We start from the raw sequence: 23,325 nt of genomic DNA, 5'->3' as shown, positions 1-23,325 counted from the left end.
CTGAACTTAAACGCAAGGTAAATCTTGTGCCTGAGCTTCATTAGTGGCAGGACTCGATGTTTCCACCTTCTCTTGTAAATATATGGACACTTGGCTCAATGCTTAGCACACTTTAAAAGAATCCCCTGGTGTTAAGAGAGAAAGTATTAGATATGGAATTATGTGAGAAAAAATCTTTTCTAAGCTTTGATTTTTTTACTGCAGAAGAAGACTTTGACTCTGATGTAAATGAGGCTCTAAAATACTAAAAAAATAATATCTCTCATCTGCAAGAATCCTACTGACTTCTTACTGCTCTGTGTTTCCGGAGATGAGTGTCAATTGTGTCAATTGCTCTTTGTGGCAGGAAAAGGTCTTGTCTTTCAAATGCTTTGCAAATGCCAAGTTCTCTGAGGTCCCTGGAGAATGTTTCCTCCTGTTCACCCTTATCCTGCTCTCATTGTCTTTGCTATCTGCACCAGTCCATCTCTACGCACCCCATGCACTTCTTTCTGCTCAACTTATGTAACCTGGAAATTGGCTACATGGGCTCTGTCATACCCAAGATATGGAGAGACTTGTCAGTGTGATCTGAGGGCTCTCTTAGGAGGGATGTACCACACAGATGTTTTTCTCCACACTTTTTAGTATAACTGAGTGCTATCTATTGGCAGTCATGGCCTTTGGCTATGGTATTGGCAAGATTAACTATGCAATCCAAATGAGTCATGGGGTATGTGTCCATTTATCAATTATTTCATGGGAAATAGGTTCCATTGTAGGGTTTGGACAAAATTTCTTGAGGCCCGAATATAACCACACATCAAGAGTTGATAAACTCTTGGTCTATACAGCAGTGACATCCATGCTGAACCTCATCATCTATAGCATAAGGAACCAAGAAATCAAGGAAGCACCAGGAAGAAATCTGGGTTTGAAGAAAATTGTGATAATAATTATGTGCATAGTCTGTGAAAGAAAAAAAACAAAACACTGTGATCTTTCTGGCTGTTTTGAAAGAAACTTTAAGAAACATAACTTTGTTTTAGAGTGTTCTCTATATTCACCACCATTCTTAATTGTAAACAATATTAACGTTTGCTTGCTATTAAATAACTTTAGTAGATTAGTCCAGTACTTAAAGATTTTGATATGGGCAGAGTTTAAACCACATGCTAATGTCTCAGGGGCTTGAAAGTCCTCTGTATCCTTTCTTACATATTTGGAAATCTTCCAAGAAAATACTTCAGCACATTATGTTTCAATTCCAAACTCTTCAGTACATGTAAATTCAGTGCATTCGACTGGAACTGCTAAGTAGTTCTCAGGTCAGTAAATTGTTAGTCTCTGCTTTTTGTACTATTAGGTGAGTCCACATGTCAGATTTGGGCACTCAGGGCCTATTATTTTGGAACAGGAGTAATCTTTCCTCCCTTTTATGATTTCTAACAGGGCGGTGGAAAAGAATTTCAGCCAGGTGATTCTCAAAATCAACATCCGTGTTTCAGATAAACACACACACACACACACACACACACACACACAAACACGCACACACTCACACACTCACACACACACACATACACATGCATTTATCTGCACATTATACAGAAAATTAAGTGGGGTTACAAGTGACAGAAGACTAATATAAATGGTCAGCTTGTGTCAGATAATTAGATTCTGGTTGTTATTCCCAAATAAAATAAAATAAAATAAAATAAAATAAAATAAAATAAAATAAAATTAGAATAGTGTATAATGAAAGAAAAATAGAATTCTTTTCAAGTGTGCAGAAAATATGGAAGACTTTAAAATATAAATTACAATGACACTAAATCTAGAGTATTATTTTAGGCATGAGTCACCCATACAGAAAGACAATGATTAGATTCTCCTCAGAATCATTGTTCTCAGTCTACTTACACGCAGTAAGGACCATTAAGGCCAGAGAGTTGGAAAAAAATGACGGAGAAGCTGAAAACAAAGCCTAAAGTTTTGAAGAGACACACAGTCTTTCCATAGTCTTCAAGTACTTCTCCTATAACTTCTATTACTTTAAAAGAAAATTTAAAAGAAAAATACATTGAAATATTTTAAACTACAAAAGAAAAATAATTTAAAATAATTTCATTGCTCCTTAATTGGGTGTTATTAAGATGCCAGTCATCCACCTAATGCTGAACTGAGATAAACAAAGCAGGAAACACTTTTTGGCATCTTTGCCAAGTACATAGAATCTCGACCTAAAAGAGAAAAAACACTAGGCAAATCCAAATTCAGAGACATTCTAGCAAAGTAATTATTTCACTTCAAAGGTGTAGTCACAGAAGATAAAAATAGTAATGAATTATCACAGAATAGAATAAACAAAGATATGTAATGATTAAGGGTCAACTGGATTTCTGGATTTTATACGGGCATAGAACATGTACAGTAGTAGAACCATTGCTTTTATGATTTGCTCAAATCACTGTGGTACTTGTAATATGTTAATGTTTTTCAATTATCTGATTTTTGAGAATTACTCATTAGATGGATTATGGAATATAAAATTGAGGAATTAGATTACGATAAAAAAAGAGTACTGTTTCCTATCAATTAAATTTGATTTTCCTGTACATTTTGACTTCAGCTTTATTTTTGGTATTTATTCATTTTTTTTAATTTATATCTCAAATGTTGCCCTCCTTCCTGTCTTCCCCCACAGAGTCCTTTACCTCAACCCCCATCCCTTTCTGATTTCTTCTTCTAAAATGACAGAACAACAGTAGACATAAGGCATGATTAGTTCCTGAATAGCTGTTTTACATGTATTTGAAAATCTACAACACCGATAGTACAGACATCAGGAAATAGTTTCAAAAATGATCTTCAAAAATTAAATATTCTCAAGTTATCAGCTATAAGCTATCAGCTTGACAATACTGGAAAGATCCAAGAACATAAGTATCTTTGTCATATACATAGTTAAAAATGATCAGACAAGAAGAAAAACATATAGCAAACTTCCTAGATTCAACATAAGAGAGCCTCAACAGAGATTATGGGATAATACCTGGAAATGAACTCCTACAAAAACCAAGAACAAACTAACCACAAACTGCAATATTTATAAAAGCCAAACAATAGGTGGAAAGTATTATTTTCAGCTCTATATGAGAATATTAATGTTTATTAATTTGTATATTAATAAAATTTTAATTTCATGACTGCAAATTTTTATTGCAAATTTTTAAATCAATAGATTTTAAGTGACTCGTGATCATTAACTTTAGTGGCTTTGATTGCATTATAGATTACTAAAGTATTTATTTGACTGTGATTATCACTATGAATATTCACAAAAATCAAATTATGTCAATCAGGAACTGCTCTTCTGTTTTTATTCTTTTTGTTCTACATATGTAAGAGTTTTACCTGCTTGTTCACGTGTGCAACTCATCCATGCCTAGTATCCAGGAGGTTGAAGAGCGTGTCAGATTCAATGATGCTGAAATTACAGCCACTTGTGAGCTGTCACTCGGGAGCTGTATATCGGCACTGGGTTCTCTGGAAGAACAGATAATGCAATTAATCACCGAATCATACCTTCATCTTCAGCAACGCCATTTTTTTCTTAATATAGTGCCTAAACTGTCCTGTCTTCTGCATAAACCACTATTTTCTCAATTGTGATAAGTTAATATTAAACACATAGCCACCTGCTTCTTGCCATCATATATATATATATATATATATATATATATATATATATATATATATATATATATATATATATATGTGTGTGTATATATATATATGTATATATATACATATATATATGTATATATGTATATATATATGTATGTATATAATATAAACACACAGACACACACACAGACACACACACAGACACATTCACAACTGCTCTTACTTTCAAGTTTACTTACTTACACACATACACAGACACATGCACAACTGCTCTTACTTTCAAGTTTACTTACTTACTTACATACACACACAAACACACACACACACACACACACACTGCTTCTTACCTTCAAGTATACTTAGGTATTTTCAAAGCTATTTGTTTATTTATTCACTTTACATACTGCACACTGCCACCCTCCCGTTCACCCCTCTCACAATCCTTCCTCTAGCCCTCTCTCCTCTGAGCAGGAGGGGACCTCACAGGTATCTCCTCTGCTCGCATATCTAGTCTCTGTGATCACATCCTCTGCTACAGAGGACAGACACAGCAGTCTACATGGATAAGGGTGGTAAGGTAGATATCATATCCAGAAAGAGGCAAAGAGCTGGGGTAAGAGATACCCTTGAATCAATGGGTGTTTCCTTAGCTGAGACTCACAGCCTCAGTGATATATACATGAAGAAGACATCTCCTGTAGCCAGAGATCAAACCAAATGGAATGATAGAGACACCAACTTTTGACCCAAAATTTATTCTGACCACAAGAAATAAAAAGGCAGTGCATAGAGCAGAGAGAGTGGAATGATTAACCAATGGTTAGTGCAGATTGAAAACCACCCATGGATGAGCCCCAATCCCTGATACTATTAATGACACTCTGTTATGCTTGGAGAAAGGAGTCTAGCATGGCTTCCCTCTGAGAGACTCCACTAAGCTGCTGACTCAGTCAGTAGCAGACATCAACTAGCCAAACTATGGGTGGAGCTTAGAACTCTGATTGAAGAACAGAATGAAAAGGATTATGGCCTCTAAGGGTATAGGCACTCCACAGGCTTTGTCTTCATGTGGGTACCGAACAACTAGAATTGGGCTTTCCCAAACAAGTTGTCTACAGATGAGACATCTGTGTCTTTAAAATTTATTTATTTATTTTCTCACTTTACATCCCATCTTCAGGGTACACCAACACCCATTGTCGGGGGAACCCATAAAAAGAAAAAAAAAGCTACACATTTCCTTCCTATGTCCTAAGGGCTCAGGTTCAGTACAAGTTCACTCTCTGGTTGGTGGTTCAGTGTTTGGCAAAACACAAGAGTCCCTGTGAGTTGACTTTATTGGTCTTCCTGTGGAGTCCCTCATAATATCTGGGCCTCGAATCTTCACCTGTTTTTTTAAAGACTCCCCAAGCTCCAGCTAATGTTTGGTGGTGAATCTTTACACTTCTTTCTCTCAGCTGTTGGGTGGAGTCACTCAGAGGACAGTTATGCTAGGATTCTGTATGCAAGCATGATAGAGTATCTGTAATAGTGTCAGCGATCGGTGATTGCCCACGGGGTAGATATCAATCTGTGCTAACCATTGGTTGGACGTACCTACCATGTCTGCTCTATCTATCTTTGTCTCTGAAGGTCTTGTAGGTTGTGTTCATTTTGGACTGAAGGTTTTTTGGTTGTTGTTGTTTTTTTTTTTTCTTGTCACATCACTGGTAGTCATGTGTGGCAACAGAAGTGGCATTTTAAGAATCCTTATCCCCATTGCGAATGTCACCCTAATAGACACCCTGGGGATTTGCCTTTCCCAGGTCTCTGGCACTTCTTAGAGATGCACACCCCACACTTGTGATTTCCATTCCCTTTTCCCTTCATTCACTATACCTAGTTCCTCCAAACCCACTATATCCAATTCCTCCTACACATTCCCTTCTCTACCTCCCCTCCCATTCAGTTTCCTCCTTTCCTCCATCCGCCTCAATATCTATTCTGCTGAATACATTTTAAAGTCAATATTTAGGAAAAATACTGAGTAAGTATAGGGAGAATTTCAGTAATTATGGTCGATGTTTAGGCAAGATATGAACATATTAAATTTTATAGAGGCCACAATTACTACATATATTGATATAAGAGTCACTGTCTTTATTACATTCAACTTGAAGGAAAACCATTTATATATTCTATTAAGTTATACAAGGGAATCTGTTAAAAGAGTTACATACATCACACAACTTTATTACTTTGAATGCTCTCTTTATTGCAAATATTTACGAAATGAAAAGTACAACGGTTTAAACTCATGTAAGTGTACTTTGTTGTAAAGTTAAAGTTTATATATACAGGTTGATGACTACAGTCATCTCAGATTCACAGGAGATAAATACACCAGGGAGTCATCTATTACCTTACCTGTCTTCTTTCCTTTATTCCTGATGAAGACTCATCTCATTTGCAGCCCCTCATGTGAGAGATGGATCAGAAAATGCTGAGTGTCTACAACCCAGTATACAACGATAGAAAAGATAAAAGACAACATCTCCAAATAGTATACACAATCGAAACTTTCTTGTAGATCTTGAAACAAAATGCAAAGAACAAACCCACATCTTAGGATATTACCACATATAGGAAACGGTAGCTGGAGGAAGCATTCTCAGGGTATTTTAAACATTTGCACCTAGGAATGAAACTGGCTCCGTGAACATGAAGATTTACTCTTTTGGCAAGAAAGTCAGTCTGTCTCCTGATAGTCATGTCATCTGTCCATCACTAGAGCAACGGCCATGCTTTATGAATGTGTACAGATAAACACATACTGGTTTCCACGTTTTTCAAAGAATTACAAGAAGAACCTGAAAAAGAATACATAATTTTCCAGAGATGAAATATGGAATTTAAATTAGTCATCATACATATGTTGTTAAATTTTTCAGCCTACTATTATTTAATAATTATGACTATTCCTGCTATGAATGAAGAGATGGTTATTTAATGTCTACCAATCCTCAAAGCCTGAAACATTGTGAAAAATTGTATTATTTCTCCCTACCTTGTGTCTTTGGTCACCAACCTTTCCATTGCTCGTCCAAATACTCTTTCTCAAATAGATCAGAGGACTACGTGAGGGTGTCAGTCTCATGAAGAAGACCAAGGAACTTTCTGTACTTGCATGTATTTGCTCTACGGAACATGTAAATAAAACTTTCAGTTTCAAGAACTAAAACAGGGCCGTCCATTGGGGCCCACATGAACCATAATCTTCCTGGCATCAGTGAATATTAGCAAACTAGTAACAGCGCAGACAATAATATAATGGAATAATTCTGGGATAATAATAATAATAATAATAATAATGATATATAATGATGATGACAATAATAATAATAATAATAATAATAATAATAATAATAATAATAATAATAATAATGGAATATTCCCCTCAAGGGATCACAGACTAAGGAAAGTAAATGTAGAGACGTTTTTTTCAAGGGTTATTGTATCAATTAAAGTAATTCTCACTAGGACAGACTCCTCATACATGAAAATCACTCAACCTGTCATGTCTTCACAGAGAGTTGAGAACCAGGGTGGTCTTTTCTTAGGACAAGAGAAAGATTTGCCAACCTTCCAAAAAGAAAAGCAAACCAGACAGTCTGTGTGTAAGGATGGTTAGCTTGTGCATGACTAACACACACACACACACACACACACACACACACACACACGCATGCACACACACACACAGGCACACACACACACATGCACACAAACACAAACAGACACACACACGCATACACAAAGATACACAGAGAGACACAGACCGATAGACAGACAGAAACACACACACAGAGACACAGACACAGAGACAGACACACATACACACATATACAGACACACATAAACACAGAGAGACACACAAAGAAACACACACATACAAACTCTCCCACACATAAAAATACACACACAGACACACACACACAGACTCACAGAGAGACACACAGACACACAATCACACATAAACACTCACACACATAAAAATACACACACACAGAAACACACAGACACAGACACAGACACAGACACACACACACACACACACACACACACACACACCTCTGATGTATGCTTCCTAGAGTGTTTAGGTGCAAAAGGATGAAGTGGCCCCAGGAACTAGTCGGTCAACACAATATTGGTCAGCCTGCAAGTGAGTTGGGGGTTGCTCCAAGGTATTCAGTGTCACAACTCTCTTAGAAGGTATTCAGGGACGTGCTGTGTGCATATATTTTACTCAGGTTGAACAAGGGCTACACAAATCTTGGAGAGGGGGAAGGGGTTTTCGGGTGCATTTACATCGATAAGAGGCTTAAGGTACCAGGAAGGCATCATTTGCTTGAGCTTTTATAATCTCTGTCCCAGCATCCATCTGTTGTTCAGGGATCTCCATTTGACTTCCTCAGAAACGGACTCGACTGAATGTGACCATCCCCAATCCTGAAGTCCTACTCCCTTGATTTCAAAGGATTGAAGGTTCGGACTCTGCGTTCTCTATCAGATTACATCCTCGGGAGGTTGCCCTCTAGATGCCGTGAATAAACCAGTTCATCCATCAAGTTTCTGCACTAACCCGTATGTCCCCTAACTCTGGCCGGTTCTCTTTGCACCGCGCTATCTCTCCTTCTTCCCTTCTGACCTTCTGCTCATGTCCTCAGTCGCCCTCACTCATCCACAGAATCTCTTCCAGTTTTCCTTTCAGAGAGGTCAATGCTTTCCCCTCACCGGCCTTCACCTTTCCTGTGACCTCTCTCCATTTGTGGATTGTAGATAGAATAAGATTTATCTCACAGCTGATACTATCCATAGGTAAACGTGCGCCATGTTTGTCTCCCTAGGTCTCAGTTCACTCTCGGGGTGTTTTTTTTTTCCTAATTTCAACTATTTTCCATGATGCTTCATGATATCATGCCCTCATCACGATGATATCATGCCCCCACCTCCATGATGTCATGTCCCACTCTCATGATGTCATGTCCCACCCACATGATGTCATGCCCAACACCCATGATTTCACGCCCCCATCCCAGTGATGTCATGCCTGCGCCCCTTGCTTGAATAGTTGCATATATTCAACAGGTAACATTCTGAATGCTGCCCTTTCACCACACTCCTCCAGGCTCCACCCATTTACAGCCCCTCCTTCTATTCACTCCCCTTCTTCTCTAACAGAGTGGAGGGCCCCTCTTGGTGCAACCTCTCCCCTGGCACATCAAGTCTCTGCAGAACTAGATTCATTGTCTCCCATCAGGTACTGAAAACGCAGCCCGAGTAAGAGAACAGGATCCACAGACAGGCGACAGGTTAAGTGAACACACGTGAAGACCATTGTGCTCCTCTACTTTGTCAGTCCTTCCTTCAGCTCTTCAGTGAGAATCACTGAGCTCCTTCCGGTATTTGGCCGTGCACCTCTGCTTCTGTGTCTGTCGGCTGCTTGATGGAGCCTTGCTGAGGACATAACGCGACCCTCCCGTCTGCAAACACAAGAAAGGACCATTAATAATGTCAGTGTTTGTCGTTTGCCATTAGGATAAGGCTCACATCCGGGCACTTATCCTTTGGCCATTCCCTCATTTCCTTTTCTATTTCTGTCCATGTGTTTCTTATGGTGGAGGCAATTTCTGAGTCAAAATTTTGGGGGTGGCTTTGAGTCCTTATCCTTCCACCTTGGGTCCTCTCTGGCTGAAGAAAGTGAACATTTCAGTATCTGTATCCCCACTGTTAAGAGTCTCAGCTAAAGTCACTCTCATGGACGCAGGGGTAGTCTCACCCATCCCAGATTGCAGGGAAATCACAGAGATAGCACCCACCCTGCCCAGTCTTTGATTTCAGTTTATTCTCTTGGCCCTCTGTCCCACTTGCCCGTCTCTCCCAAGAAATGATTCTCAAACCCCATTTCCCTTCCCATCCCCTTAGGCACACAGTCTTTTCCTTCCATCTGCCTCTTCTCATTAGTTTATTCCTCCTTCTGAGTGAAATTAAAGAATTTTTCTTGGCCCTTTCTTCTTCTTTATCCTCTTTGGTTCTGTAGATCTTAGTGTGTGAATTCTGTAGTTTATGCCTAACACCCCCTTTAAGTGAATATGTACATGTTACTTTGGGTCTCAGTAACCTCATTCAGGATAATACTTTCTCATTCCATCTACTTGACTGCAGCTTCTCAAAGTCCTTATTTTTAATATATGTGTAGTATTCCATTGTGTAAAGGAACCACATTATCTGTAGCCATTGTTTGGTTGAGGGGCATCTGGCTTATTTCTATTTTCTGTTCATTATGAAGAAATCCACTATGAACATAATGGAGTACATGTCCTTGCGGTATGGCAGAGGTCTTTTCAGATATAAGACAAGATGTAGTATAGCCGGTTCTTTAGGAAGAATATTCCCCATTTTATCAGAATCCACTGGATAGATATGGAAAGCATTATAAGTATTTGCTCTTCCCCCAGCAAAAGTAATTTGTATCCTGATATTTATCTGCTTCCTCAAAGGAGGTTTCCCCCCGACTGGCCCTCTGTCATGGACTTAGGAGATGTCATATGAACCTTCTTCCCATTATAACCGGTCAGTAAATGCTAGAGCCTATTACTGAGAGCCAGAGGGGAAAGTTGGTACTGGAGGTTTGGCTGCGGGGTTAGGTAGAGAGGCAGAAGAGGGTAAGAGGGAAAGGCAGAGGACTGAAGAAAAAGAGGAGGAAGTAATGATGGAAAGAATCCATATGTCCTTGAGAAAGCACATGTAGCAACGTGTTTTCTGGTTGGGGAATACATTATGATAGCGTTAGATCTGCCCAATACACACGTATAGATTGTAATTATAATAACCAGATTGTGTGTTTTCTTATGGGTTCATTGGGTTCAGAAATTCCAACAAGCTTTCCTCAACAGTATTTCTGGATTAAATTTTCTGTTAATAGAGATCTCCCCTTGTAGGGTCTCTAACCATTGCTCCATAGTCCAGTAGACAAAGTTGTTCCTTCTTCGGTCATGTCTCTTGTAATTTCTATGGAATTCTGTGTCTTCAGTGACCCAGGCCCAGTGTTCCCTTTTCTCGAGGTCTTCAATGATCTCACTCAGAGGTTTCAGGTTTCTCAACTCGTTCCATCTAGTTGACTGCAGCTTCACAATGTCCTTATTTTTCACAGCTGCATAGTATACCATTTCAAATATTTCCTGATAATAGTGAACCGTAGCAAGCAGCTAAAATTTCCCAAGAGAACATTAAACATTCAGTATCTAAATTTAGATCTCCTCATCCAATGATGCTTGGGCTGATTGAATGGTGTGGCATGAGCAGTTTGTTCTTACAGACGCCAAATCCATTTCCTTCTCCAGTAGTGGCTGCCATCCCTCTGTTAGAGATTTTTACCCTGGTTATTTTCGGTGACTTATGTGATTTAGAAATTGTGATACCATCTGCATGTTAGAAAGCTAGAGATGTTTCAGGTTGACCCTGCCTCCACAGCCAATGAGGTAACATGTGCTCATTGGGCAACCATGTCACACCCAAATAGCAAGATGTCGTCTTTGACTCCACACATGACTGCAAGATTGCGTCTTGTCGTGCATGCACTTTGGCAACCATGTCATACCTGACAGTGAGATAGCAACTTTGTATCTTCACCCAAAAGTAAGATGGCCTCTTTGAATCTCTTAATCCTACCTGTCCATGAGCATGGGAGGTCTTTTTGTCTTCTGCTACCTTCCTCAGTTTCTCTCTTCAGAGACTTGGAGTTCACACCAGACATGTTTCTGATGTGCTAGGTTAGAGTTATTTTATATTTCATATATATATATATATATATATATATATATATATATATATATATATACATATATATATATATATATATACATATGCCCATTGTGAATGGCATTGCTTCCCTAATTTCTTCTCAGCCTCTCTGTTATTTGCATGACAGATTATTTTCATTTTATTTTTCATCCGTCCACTCGGCTGAAGGTGTTATTCATATGTAGGTCATTTCTGGTAAATCTTTGGGATCACATATGTTCACTATTATATGATGTGTGAATGGTGATACACTGCGTTCTGATTTTCCAATATCATCCCCTCGACTTCCTTTGGTTGTCTTATTGCTCTAGCTGGGAATTTAAGGACTTTTCTGAAAGGATGCTGCGAAATGAGCAGTCTGTTCTCATTCTCCAATTTAGTCGAATTGCCTTTTGTTTCCCCCCCATATTTGGTATTAACTGGTGGACTGCTTTATTTCATTTTATGTAATATTTTTGTATTTATTTTAGTATTTTATTGCATTATGTATGTGCCTGTCATCCCTGGTCTCCCTGAGACCAAAAATAGCGAAGGACGATTTATTCTGTCAAAGGATTTTCAGCATCTAAAGAGATAGTCTTGCATTTTTTTCTTTGTTTCTTCAATTCTGCTCCTTCACACCATTGTGTAATAGTGCATATTAAAAATTAATATTAAATATATTAATAATTAATATATTAATTTTGAAATATTAATGTAATATTTCATTTAATTTATTATATCACTATTTATTAATTTAATATTGTAACATAACATATCAATATTAATTATATTTACCATATTAATATAATTTAATGTATAATACAAAATGTTAATATTAATATAATACATTAATATTAGTTATATATTATAATATTAAGATATAACAATTTAATATGTTACTATATATATATATATATATATATATATATATATATATATATATATATATATATTGCATGATATGCAACTACCAAAAAGTAAAATCAAAGGAGAGCTCCCACGTTAATGGAAATTGCTGAGGGCAGAATTTTTTTTTCAGTTCAGTTTGTTAATATGGTGGATTTCTTTGATCAGTTTTCATCGATTGATCCACTCCTGCATCCTCAGGAGCAAGCCTACTAAATGTCGCTGGATGGCGGATTGAAATGTCCTTGGATTTTGTTTTCAAGCATTTTACCTAGTCTTTTTTCCACCAATGTTCGTCAGGGAATTCGTCTGAAATTCTTTCTTTGTTGAGTTGATTTGTGATTTTGGTGTCAGGGCGACAATGCTGTCATGGAATCAGTTTGGTTATTTTCCTTCTGTTTCTGTGTTTAGGTGTAAGTTGAGATATCTTTGAAAATCTGGTAGAAGTCTGTGCTCAATCAATCTGGCCCTGGGAATTTTACAGTGGGGAAACTTTTAATTACTGTTTAAAGGTTAAATTACTCTTTAAGTGTTGTAGAGCTATTCACATAGTTTATCTGACCTCAGTTTACCTGTGGTCAGTGTTATCCTTCGATACAATCATCCATTTAATTCAGAGATTCTAATTTTGCAGACAGCAGGTTTTTGACACCTAATGATTCTGTGACTTTCATCAGTGTGCATCTATGCAGCTCCCTATTCATTTCTGATTTTGTTATTTGGATGCTGTCTTACCTCCTATTACATTATTTGTTTAGGGCTTTGTATGTCTGCTTGATTTTCCCAAGGAACTAGCTCTACTTTTTGTTAATTTTTGTATTCACTTTGTTTCTGATGGATCACTCTCACCCCGAGTTTGATCATTTCTTTCTGTCCCCTACTTTAATATGTATTTGGTTATTTTTATTTTAGAGATTTAGGGTATGCTGGGAAGTTGCTAGTGTGCGGTCACTCTGATTTCTTTATGAAAGCTCCCTGTGCTGCATATGCATGTTCCCCTTAACACTGCTTTCCTTACGTCCCTTAAGTTTGGGGAAGCTGTGCCTTCATTTTCATTAAATTCTAGGAATGCTTTTTCTTTTTCTTGTCTTCTCTGAACTTGTGGTTCTTCAGTTTGGAGCTATTGAATTTCAATGAGTATATATATATATATATATATATATATATATATATATATATATATATATATATATATATATATTTTTTTTTTTTCCGGAGCTGGGGATCAAACCCAGGGCCTTGCACTTGCTAAGCAAGCGCTCTACCACTGAGCTAAATCCCCAACCCCTATATAATTTTTCTTATTGTTGAAGTCCAGTTTTAATCCCTGGCGATCTGAGAAGATCCAATGCTTAGCATAGTCTTTCTGTATCCGTTGTGGCTTGTTTATAGTGGGAGAACAAGGTCAGTTTAGGATAAGGTTCCATGAGGTACTGAAAAGGGAGTGTATACTTTTGTGTTCATGTGAACTATTCTGTAGATATCAGTGTGGTCAATTTAATTGAACCCCGTGTTAGGGACATCATTTATTTATTTATTTATTTATTTATTTTTAGTTTCTGTTTCAATGGTCTGCCCTTAGTGAGAGTGGGACATTGATGGACCCCACTATTAATGTTGAGCTTCGATGTGATATTTAAACTTCAGCAATATTTCTCTCAGCAATATTGCTGATTTTGTCTTTGTCTTATAGACATCCAGAATTGAGATGCCATTTTGGTGGATATTTCCTCTGATGCATAATAAGTGTCCTTCCCAGTCTCTTTTCATTACCTTTGGTAGAAAGTCTGATTTGCTGGATTTTAGAATGGTTACACCATCTTGTTTCTTGTGTCCATTTGCTTGGAAAAACTTTTCCAACCCCTTGGTCTGAGGTTGTGTCTAGCTCGGTACCTGGATTGTGTTTCTTGGGTGCAACAGAAGGATGTTTCCTCTTTTTAAATCCATTGTGTTATCCTGTGTCCTTTTACTGTTGAGTAGAGGACATTAATGCTTAAAGGTATTAATGAGATGTTGCGGAAGCATGGTTTTTTTGCTTGCATATTTTTGGTTTTTGTGTTTTCGATTGGGATGTTTGAGAAGGTATGTGAGTATTACTTCTCTTCAGTGGGGTGCATGTTTTTTTTGTTTGTATTTTTTGTTTTTGTTTTCTGGGGAGCTATTGGAGTATGCATGTAAATGTGAGATACTTTCTGTAGTTTATGCTGTGTAATTATTAATTTCTAGTGGGAGGCAGGGATGGTTCAATTTCTGAAAATCCATCAATATAATTCACTATAAAGTGAAACTGAAAGAGAAAAACTACATGATAATCTCATTATATGCTGAAAAAGCTTGCAAAAATATTCCAACCCCCATTCATGTTAAAAGCATGAGACCAATCAGGGATACGATTCCTATGCAGAAACATAATAGAAGCAATGGACAGCAGGCCGGTACCCAACATCAATCTAAAGGGAAAGAAACATAAAGCAATTCCATTAAATCAAGGACAATGTAAGGCTGCACACTCTCCCTATTCTTTGTAGTATTTGAAATTCTATCCAGGGAAAAGCATAGTTCAAAATTGATTCTGACATGGAGTATGGCCAAGGCCTGTGATGGAGGCTTTACACACAGCTTTAGAACTCCTGGGGTATGGCCCACTCTTCAGCACAGTCTCCTTGGACCTTGGTGAGTCATGAACCCCACGAGAACTTCACACAGAGTGTCACTCAGTTATTGCAATCATTCTCTCTTAATCTAAGAAGTGCATGAAAATCCTCATGGAGCTTCCCACCACTCAGAGGGCAGAGCCATTGGCATTTGCAATAACCGTGGTCCAGGTCTTTTAGCAATTGCCCCTGGGGTAGATCAGTGCTTCTATCGTTGACCAAGGAAATGTAGAATTGTCACAACCCTTAAAAAGGACCACAACCCTTAAAAAGCATTTGGAAAAATAAAATTGATTGTGAAGCTGGCTAAGATCTTTTCCATACTGACTCTGTTATAAAAAACAATGTATGGAACAATTGGTAGTTCAGAAAGGCTGGGATCTTTTAAGGTCAGGGATCAAGAACAATGGCGGCACAGACTTATGGTGTGACTGTCAAAAAGGCTGGAATGTTGATGACTGATTTCTGAACCAGTTTTACCCTCTGCTTCCTGATAGGATTTAATAATGATTCCCAATCACAGATGTGCATTCTGATAATTTGAGGCAGATGACATTTTTATACAGATGTTTATATTACTGTTTTTTTAAAGATTCTTATAAGAGTATTTTTGAAGATAAATAATACAATACTTAACCATTTCTCTGTAAAATCAAATTGCTTACTTATGAAGTTATGTTGGCCTTGGGAATAATTTGTTTTCTTTAGGTTTCTATGTAATATTGGTTCTAATACTGTATTGGGTATCACTTTTTCAACACTATGCAAGAGAAGAAAACTAAAACATGATCACATTTTTTGTAATACAATATTCAATAAATTAATGGTCTATAGGGAAATACTGCCCATTGGGAAACAGAGAAAACCTAGAAAATTTAACTGTATGTCACTGGAATGAACCTGGGAATAAAAATGTTATGTAGAAGAATCTCCTATACTTTATGTTCCTAAGTGATTTCTACCCATGTCAAGTCCCTGACTAATTATCTTCATTCAGAGCATGTAACCAGTAATGAGGCCAAGAGAAATCTATAGATTTAGAGAGATGTAGTATGTAATGGTTTCGACTGTTTTGCAAGAGACTCTTCTGGAAAAGGCACTCTTGAACCTGGTCAATGTAAGGAAATCTGTTCGGCAGGTAGGCCATAGCAAGTCTCAGTGACATCATCATTAGGCCCTCCATTAAAAAGCTCTTGTATCCTGGAGAGCCCTAGTTTCTTCTGTGATGTCACAAGTGTTGTGACATCATCTGCCTCTTAGATATTCCATCAGTACCTCTAGAGTTTACTAATTGATCTGTAATTCAGAATAAACAGCCATTTGGGAGAGAAAAAAAAGAGGATGAAGAGATCAGAGATGGGGAGAAGGAACCTGGCCTTCTGTCTTGGTATAAAAAAGAAGAAATATGTGGTCCATGGTAAAGCTATGTGAGACCTTTGTAGGGGTTGAGTGGGTTCTCTTAAGAGACAGCCTTGACCTGAGCCTTCCACATATGGGAATCAGGAGCTGGGAAACTCTCAGAAGCATCTGGACTTCCCTGAATATTATGGTTCCTTGAACTCAGAGAGTTTCTATCATTACTTTATTTCAAAAGTGTTGGGAAGGGCACAGTTTTCTTTCTGAGAGCTCATGGCTATTATTCTTTTTGACAAGAAGAAAAAGGACCTAAGGAAGAAGGGAAGAACAAGTATTTTGTCCCTAGCTCAAAGTAAACTCTTCCATGCTATTTATATCTATTGTTTAGTTTGTGTCTGACACTGATATCGGGAAAGAGAAGTGTTTCTAGTTGAGACTTCACCATCTCAGTCTTTCCAATATTATTTCTCTGACTACCATTCCCTGAGAGTGACCCATTAGATTTCTGTGTCAATAGCTGTGTTTAGCTGTCAGTTTTCTTTTCTTTTATATCTTATTTTTTTTAATTTTTACAAATTTATTTGTCTTTTTAAATGTTTATTTCTCTATTTATAATTATAATATTATTCCCTTTAAGAGTTTCCTCCCATTAGATCCCTAACCAGTCCTTCTCAACTTCTTCTATAACCCCCCCTTACTGTCCCTTCAAATTCTCTTTAACTGTGAATCAAACCAAGGGAGTACCAGGGGCTTCTTCTTCCACTGGTGCCCAACAAGGCCATTCTCTGGATTTGGAGACATAGGTCTGTTCACGTAGAGTCTTTCAATATTAGTCTCGTACCAGAAAACTTTGTTTCATTAGCATTGTTGTTCTTATGGGGTTGAAGGTTCCTTCAGCTCATGTTAGCCTTTCTCAAATTCTACCAAAATGAGGTCCATTTTCAGTTCATTGGTTTGCCACTAGCATTCACTTCTTTATTTGACATGCTGTAGTTGTGTCTCTCAAAACATATCTATATCCGTTTTCTGGCAGAATGCACTTCTTAGCTTCATAAATCTTATCTATTACTGGTGACTGATACACACACACACACACACACACACACACACACACACACTTTTGGTGCCTCCTCCAGCTATTCGGTTAGGTGGAATGTTAACATGGATTCTGCACAACTAGGTCAAGAATGTACCATTTACAAATGACAATGTTATATAGACTCTTTCCTGTACTTGAAGTTGAGGTTTCACTGTTCCTCTAGCTTTCTTCACCCTGCCATCTTCCTGTTTCTTATATTGGCCTTAAGAAAGAATCATGGTAAAATATCTAAAACCTTCAAGTCTGGCAATCAGCATACAGGAAGGTAGATTTTGTAGTACAGATATCAAATGTGACTAGAGAACTGAATTGTATAGTCCATGTGGTCCTTTGCTTTATTGATGTCTGGTAATATTAGGATCAAATAAGGATTTGGGAGTTGATCATTTGACGTATGTACACAACATTTCCACTGTTTAGTCACTCTATAGTTGGGCCAAGTTTGTTATCGAATTCATTGCAAAAAAAAGGAATTGTAAAAATGAAATTTTTGAGTACACATGCAGGAATATATATGTCTCCTGTCAATTAATGTACAATCAGAAAATGTAAAACAATATTCACTCGATTAAAGTTCTGTGGGGAAAATACTGGCATATGGAAAACTGACGAAACCTAGGGAATTGAACTATATGTCAAAAGATTGGACCTGGGGAAATAATTAATCTCCAGAAGAATCTCCTTCACTCCTTGTTCCTAGATCTTTTCTACCCATGCCAAGCCCCTAACAAACTATCTCTATTCAGAGCATGTACCCACTAATGAAGCAGAGAGACGTCTCTAGTTTTAGAGAGATGAATATGTAAAGGTTTCTACTGTGTCACAGGAGACACTCTTGGAAATGGCACCTCCAAATCTGGTCAATGTAAGGAAATCATTTAGCAGGTAGGCTATGGCAATTCTCAGTGACATCATCATTAAGCCCTCCATGTAAAATCTCTTGTATCCTGGAGAGCCCTAACTTCTTCTGTGATGTCACAAGTGTTGTGCTGACAGCAACAGACTCTTGGATATTCCTTCAGTACCTCCAGGGTTTCATAATTGGCCTTCAATTCAGAATAAAGAGCCAATTGGGAGTGTATTTGTATAAAAAAATAAAAAAAAATACTTGGCCCAGAGGAAAGCTCAGTGAGCCCTGTTTATGGGTTGACTTGGTTTGCTGAAGAGATAGCCTTTATCTGAATCTTGTCATAAGGGAATCAGGAACTGAGGGCTTCCCAGAAGCATCTGGACATCCCTTCTTGTTATGTTTCCTTGATTTCAGAGAGTTTATATCATTCATTTCTTTATTCCAAAATCCAGGTGTTGGAAAGGGCCCAGTTGTTCTGTGAGAGCTCATGGCTTTTATAATTTTTTCCCAGTAGAGAAAGGTCCTAAGGAAGAAGGGAAAGACAAGTATTGTGTCCTCAGCTCAGAGTACAGTCCTCCTTGCTTTGGATTCCTATAGTGAAGTTTGGGTCTGACACTGATAACTGGGAGAGAGAAGTGCTTCTATTTGAGATTTCATCATCTCAGTTTTTCCACTAGTATTACTCTGACTACCATTCCCTGACAGTTACCATTTAGATTTCTGAGTCAATAGGTATGATTAGCTGGCAGTTAACTTTTATTTTTTTCTGTCATATTTTTTTTTATTTTTTAAGCAATTTTTATTACTTTTCCTAATTGGATATTTTTATATTTACATTTCAAATGTTATTTTTTATCCCAGTTTCCTGTCCATGAGATCCCTAAACAGTCCCACTAACCTTCTTCTATAACCCCCCTTACTGTACCTTGACATTCCCTTGAATTGGGAGGCAAACCTAGGGAGGAGCAAGGGCTTCTCCTTCCATTGGGGCTCAACAAGACCACACTCTGTTACCTATTCAGTTGGAGCCATAGTCTGTCTATGCCCAGTCTTTGAATATTGGTTTAGTACCAGAAATCTCTACTTAGTTGAATTGTTGTTCTTATGGGGTTGAAAGTCCATTCAGTTGTAATCCTTTCTTATCATCTTAAAACAAGAGGTCCATTTTCAGTTCTCTGGTGTGTCACTAACATTCACTTCTGTATTTGACATGCTCTAGCTGGTTCTCTCATGAATGATCTATATCCAGTTCCTGGCAGTATGATCTTCTTAGCTTCAATCATCCTATCTAGTTTTGGTGCCTGGTATATCTATATATCTATATCTATCTATATCTATCTATCTCTATCTCTATCTCTATCTCTATATCCTTATCTATATCTATATCATCTATATCTATACCTAAAATATATATCTATATCATCTATATCTATAACTATATCTATATCATCTATATCTATAACTATATCTATACATATTTCTATATCTATCTATACCTATATCTATATCTATCTATCATATATATACTTTATATATACTTTTAAACTTATATATACTTTTGGTGGCTCCTACAACTACGATTTTTGATGGAATATTTACATGGATTGTGCCTAACTAGGTCAAGAATATATGATCCACAAATGACAATGCCAAATAGACTCCCTCCTGTTCTCATAACATACTGAAGTTGAGGTTTCACTGGACCTCAAGCCATTCCTCTTGCTGCCCATCACCCAGAAACTAATGTTTGGCCTGAAGGAAGAATCATGGTAAAACATCCAAAATCATCAAGTCTTTCCCTGGACAAACAGGAAGGTTGGTATTAGAGAAAAGATATATAATAGAACTACAGAACCAAATTCTATAGTCCATGCTGTCCTTTGCTTAACTGATGTCTGGTAATTTATAGATAAAATAAGGATTGGGGAGTTGATCATTTGAAGTAGGTACACTATATTTCCACTCTTATATTCACTCTATAAGTGGGCCCCATTTGTTGACAAATTCATTGCAAAAATGGAATTGGAAAAATGAAATTTTTGAATACACATGCAGGAACATAAATGATGCCCACGGTCCATGAATTTCCAGTCACAAAATGTAGCACAATATTCATTCAATTAATTCTGTAGGGAAAATATTGGCAACTAGGAAACAGATTAAATCTAGGGAATTGAAATTTATGTCAGAAGGTTGGAAATTGGAGTAAATTAAATCTCGAGTAGAATCTCCTTCCTTCCTTGTTCCTAGAACTTTTCTACCCATGACAAACATCTGAATAAATTTCTTCATTCAGAGCATGTGATCACTAATGAAGAAGAGAGAAGTCTCCAGCTTTAGAGAGATGTAGCATGTAAAGATTTCTACTGTGTCACAGGAAACACTCCTGGAGAGGGCACTTCCAAATCTGGTCAATGTAAGGAAAGCTGTTCAGCAGGTAGGCCATGGAACTTCTCAGTGACATCATCATTAGGCCCTCCATGAAAAATCTCTTGCATCCTGGAGAACACTAGCTTCCTCTGTGACATCACAAGGTTTATCTTGACAGCAACTACCTCTCAGATATTCCTTCTATATATCTATGGTTTACTATTTGGCCTCTAATTAGGAGTAAAGAGCCATTTGGAAGGGAGAACAGATAGGATGAAGAGATCAGAGATGGGGAGAAGGAAGCTGGCCTTCTGTCTTGATATAAAATAAAAGAAGAAATATGTGGTTCTTGGGAAAATACCCTGGGAAGATGACTATAGTTATTTTGTTCTCTAGGTGCGCCGAGCTCTTGGAGAAGTTGCTGAACATCCTAAAGACTTTTGGGCAGATGGTAAAGTTTCTAGATACCCCTTTTTCGATTTCAATTGTCCTGGGGATTTTATGGCTGGTGGTCAATGTAATCCAGGAAGAGTACTAGAGCCAGATTGATTTTTAGATGCATGGGCTAATGGCATAAGGTCCAAATAATTTTTTTTTTGATGTGGACATTCCGTCAGACCTTTGGAAATATAAAAGGGTTTTGTATTTTTGAAGTCTAATTTGCACAATAACAAATCACTTTGAGCATCTTTGAAGGACATGAGATGTCCAGCATTCCCTTGAAAGGATTGGTAACTTTCCACATTTCCTTCGTCATTTTTTGAAAATTCCACGGCCCTTTGGACAGATGGAGAATGTGTGGGACTCACCTGAGGAGTAGTTGTAGCTTTTGGTGTCTCTTTTGCAGAAGAAGATAGCAAAAGATTTCTTTTGGCAGAAGGGGGAAGGTTGAAACTGTCTTCCTTAGAGGAGAAATTTTTCAAGACTCCATCAGAAGGAACAAACCTTAAACCACTGTTTCTAGAAACTGGATGCCTGTGGTCCATTTTGGTAGAGGGAGAATATCGAGTATTTCTGCCCAGAGTGGACATGTGAAAGAAATCAATTTGGGTAGATGGGGATAGTGGTAAAGCATGCTGTTCAGATGCAGTAGATCCTAAGACATCCTTCTCAGATGAGGAAGGTCTTAATGTACCTTGTACATGTTTAGAAATCCTGACTGACATCAAAATGGGGTGCATGTATTAGAGCTACCTCTGAAGATGAGACCTCTCCTGCAGCATCATGGGTATATGTGAGAGGGCTGAGAGCCTCGTGAGCAGATAAGGATGTTTCTACATATTGTTGACTAATTGAGGAAGTTCCAAGAAATATTTCTTTTGCTAGAGAAGAGGAAACAGACTTTCGTATAGAAGAGTCAGTTTCCCTAGCCTGCTTGACAGGCAAAACACGTTCCAAGGCCCCTTCAGAAGGTAAGGAAAAGTGCAGAGCCATTGAAGTACTTTACAAATGTTCTGGATCTGCTTGTGGGTATAAAGAAGGACAGGCAACCCTTTCTGCATATTTGGAAGAGTGTGTAGCATCTTCTGTAGTTGGGGAAGATGGCTAATCTTGAGGAGATAAGGAAGTTCTATAGACTCCTGTGAAGTTTGCGGAGGTCATATGCATTCTTTTGCACTAATGGAATCCAAGGAATCCCTTTCCTCAGATTTCGGGGATGCTACAGACACTGGTGTTTGCATATCGTGTTCCCCTACTCCTGTTTCACATATGATTCGACCCATAACCTTCTCTACAGATGGAATATGTCCTAGAACATCTTTTGCACATGTGTCCAATCCACAAGCCAATCCTAAAGATGTGGCTGTGGGTAGAACTCTTTTGTAGATGTTTCTTGTCTCACAGAATCTTTATGAGATAGAGTACTACTCAGAGAATACTGCTCAGTTTTGGAAATTCTAGCATCTCTGATTTATATGTGGAAAATTTTGGAACCTCTCCTTTCAGGACAAAATGACCTAGAGTCCCCTGAGGATGTAGGAGATGTTTTATCTTCTCTGCACATTGTATAAATATGGAGCCTGCATGGCTCATTGACTGTGTTTTGTGATAAACCTGGCTCTTTTGAGCCTAATGACAAGTCACGTAGGTCCTTTTCAGTGGTAGAAGATATTTGAATAATTCTCTGTTGTATAGGGACATTTGCAGTACAAGGGGAAATGGTGAGGGTGCTAGAACATATTTTTTATGTTCGGAAGGCGTAAGAGTTACTTGGGTGGACTCAGAATTTTCTAACACATCTTAAATGGGTTTGGAATTCTCAAGAGCCCCTTCTGAAATTGGCAGTGGTCCTTGAACTAATGGTGTAAATGCAGAAAATTTTGTCTCTGCTTGGGCTGGTATGTGTGTTATGAGGTTCACTTGGGGATTTTGTCCCCCTTGGACCATAAGTGATTATTTAAGCCCATTTTTAATAGTATAGGACATTGAAGGTCCTCTTGGTTTAATAGGGAACTTCTGAAATTCCCTTTGTCAGCAGAGTCAGGTTTCAAACTCATTTTACCCAAAGCAGATTGCATAAGGCACTTTGGTGGAGATGGGAGGCATCTTTGTCTGTCTTTGTGAGTGGACATGGCTCTGATCTCTGCTTTGGCAGC

The 23,325-nt window shown here is 37.9% G+C and overlaps 1 long non-coding RNA gene across 2 annotated transcripts in view; it reads left to right on the top strand.

Moving 5' to 3' along the window:
- LOC134484727 (uncharacterized) overlaps positions 1–23,325 on the top strand; it is an 82,954-nt gene that overhangs the window by 29,026 nt on the left and 30,603 nt on the right. Inside the window, exons 2-3 of one of the 2 annotated variants that reach the window (XR_010062445.1) lie at positions 19,977–20,173; positions 21,125–21,179. The exons of the other annotated variant lie outside the window; for it this stretch is intronic. This is a non-coding gene — a long non-coding RNA (uncharacterized LOC134484727). The remainder of the gene's footprint in view (positions 1–19,976; positions 20,174–21,124; positions 21,180–23,325) is intronic. 2 annotated transcript variants of the gene reach the window in all.

This window comes from Rattus norvegicus, assembly GCF_036323735.1.
Source record: "Rattus norvegicus strain BN/NHsdMcwi chromosome Y unlocalized genomic scaffold, GRCr8 chrY_unlocalized_38, whole genome shotgun sequence".
In the NCBI taxonomy this organism is placed as follows: Eukaryota; Metazoa; Chordata; class Mammalia; order Rodentia; family Muridae; genus Rattus; species Rattus norvegicus.
The sequence above is the reverse complement of the archived record's forward strand: the minus strand, read 5'-3'. Positions and strand labels throughout refer to the sequence as shown.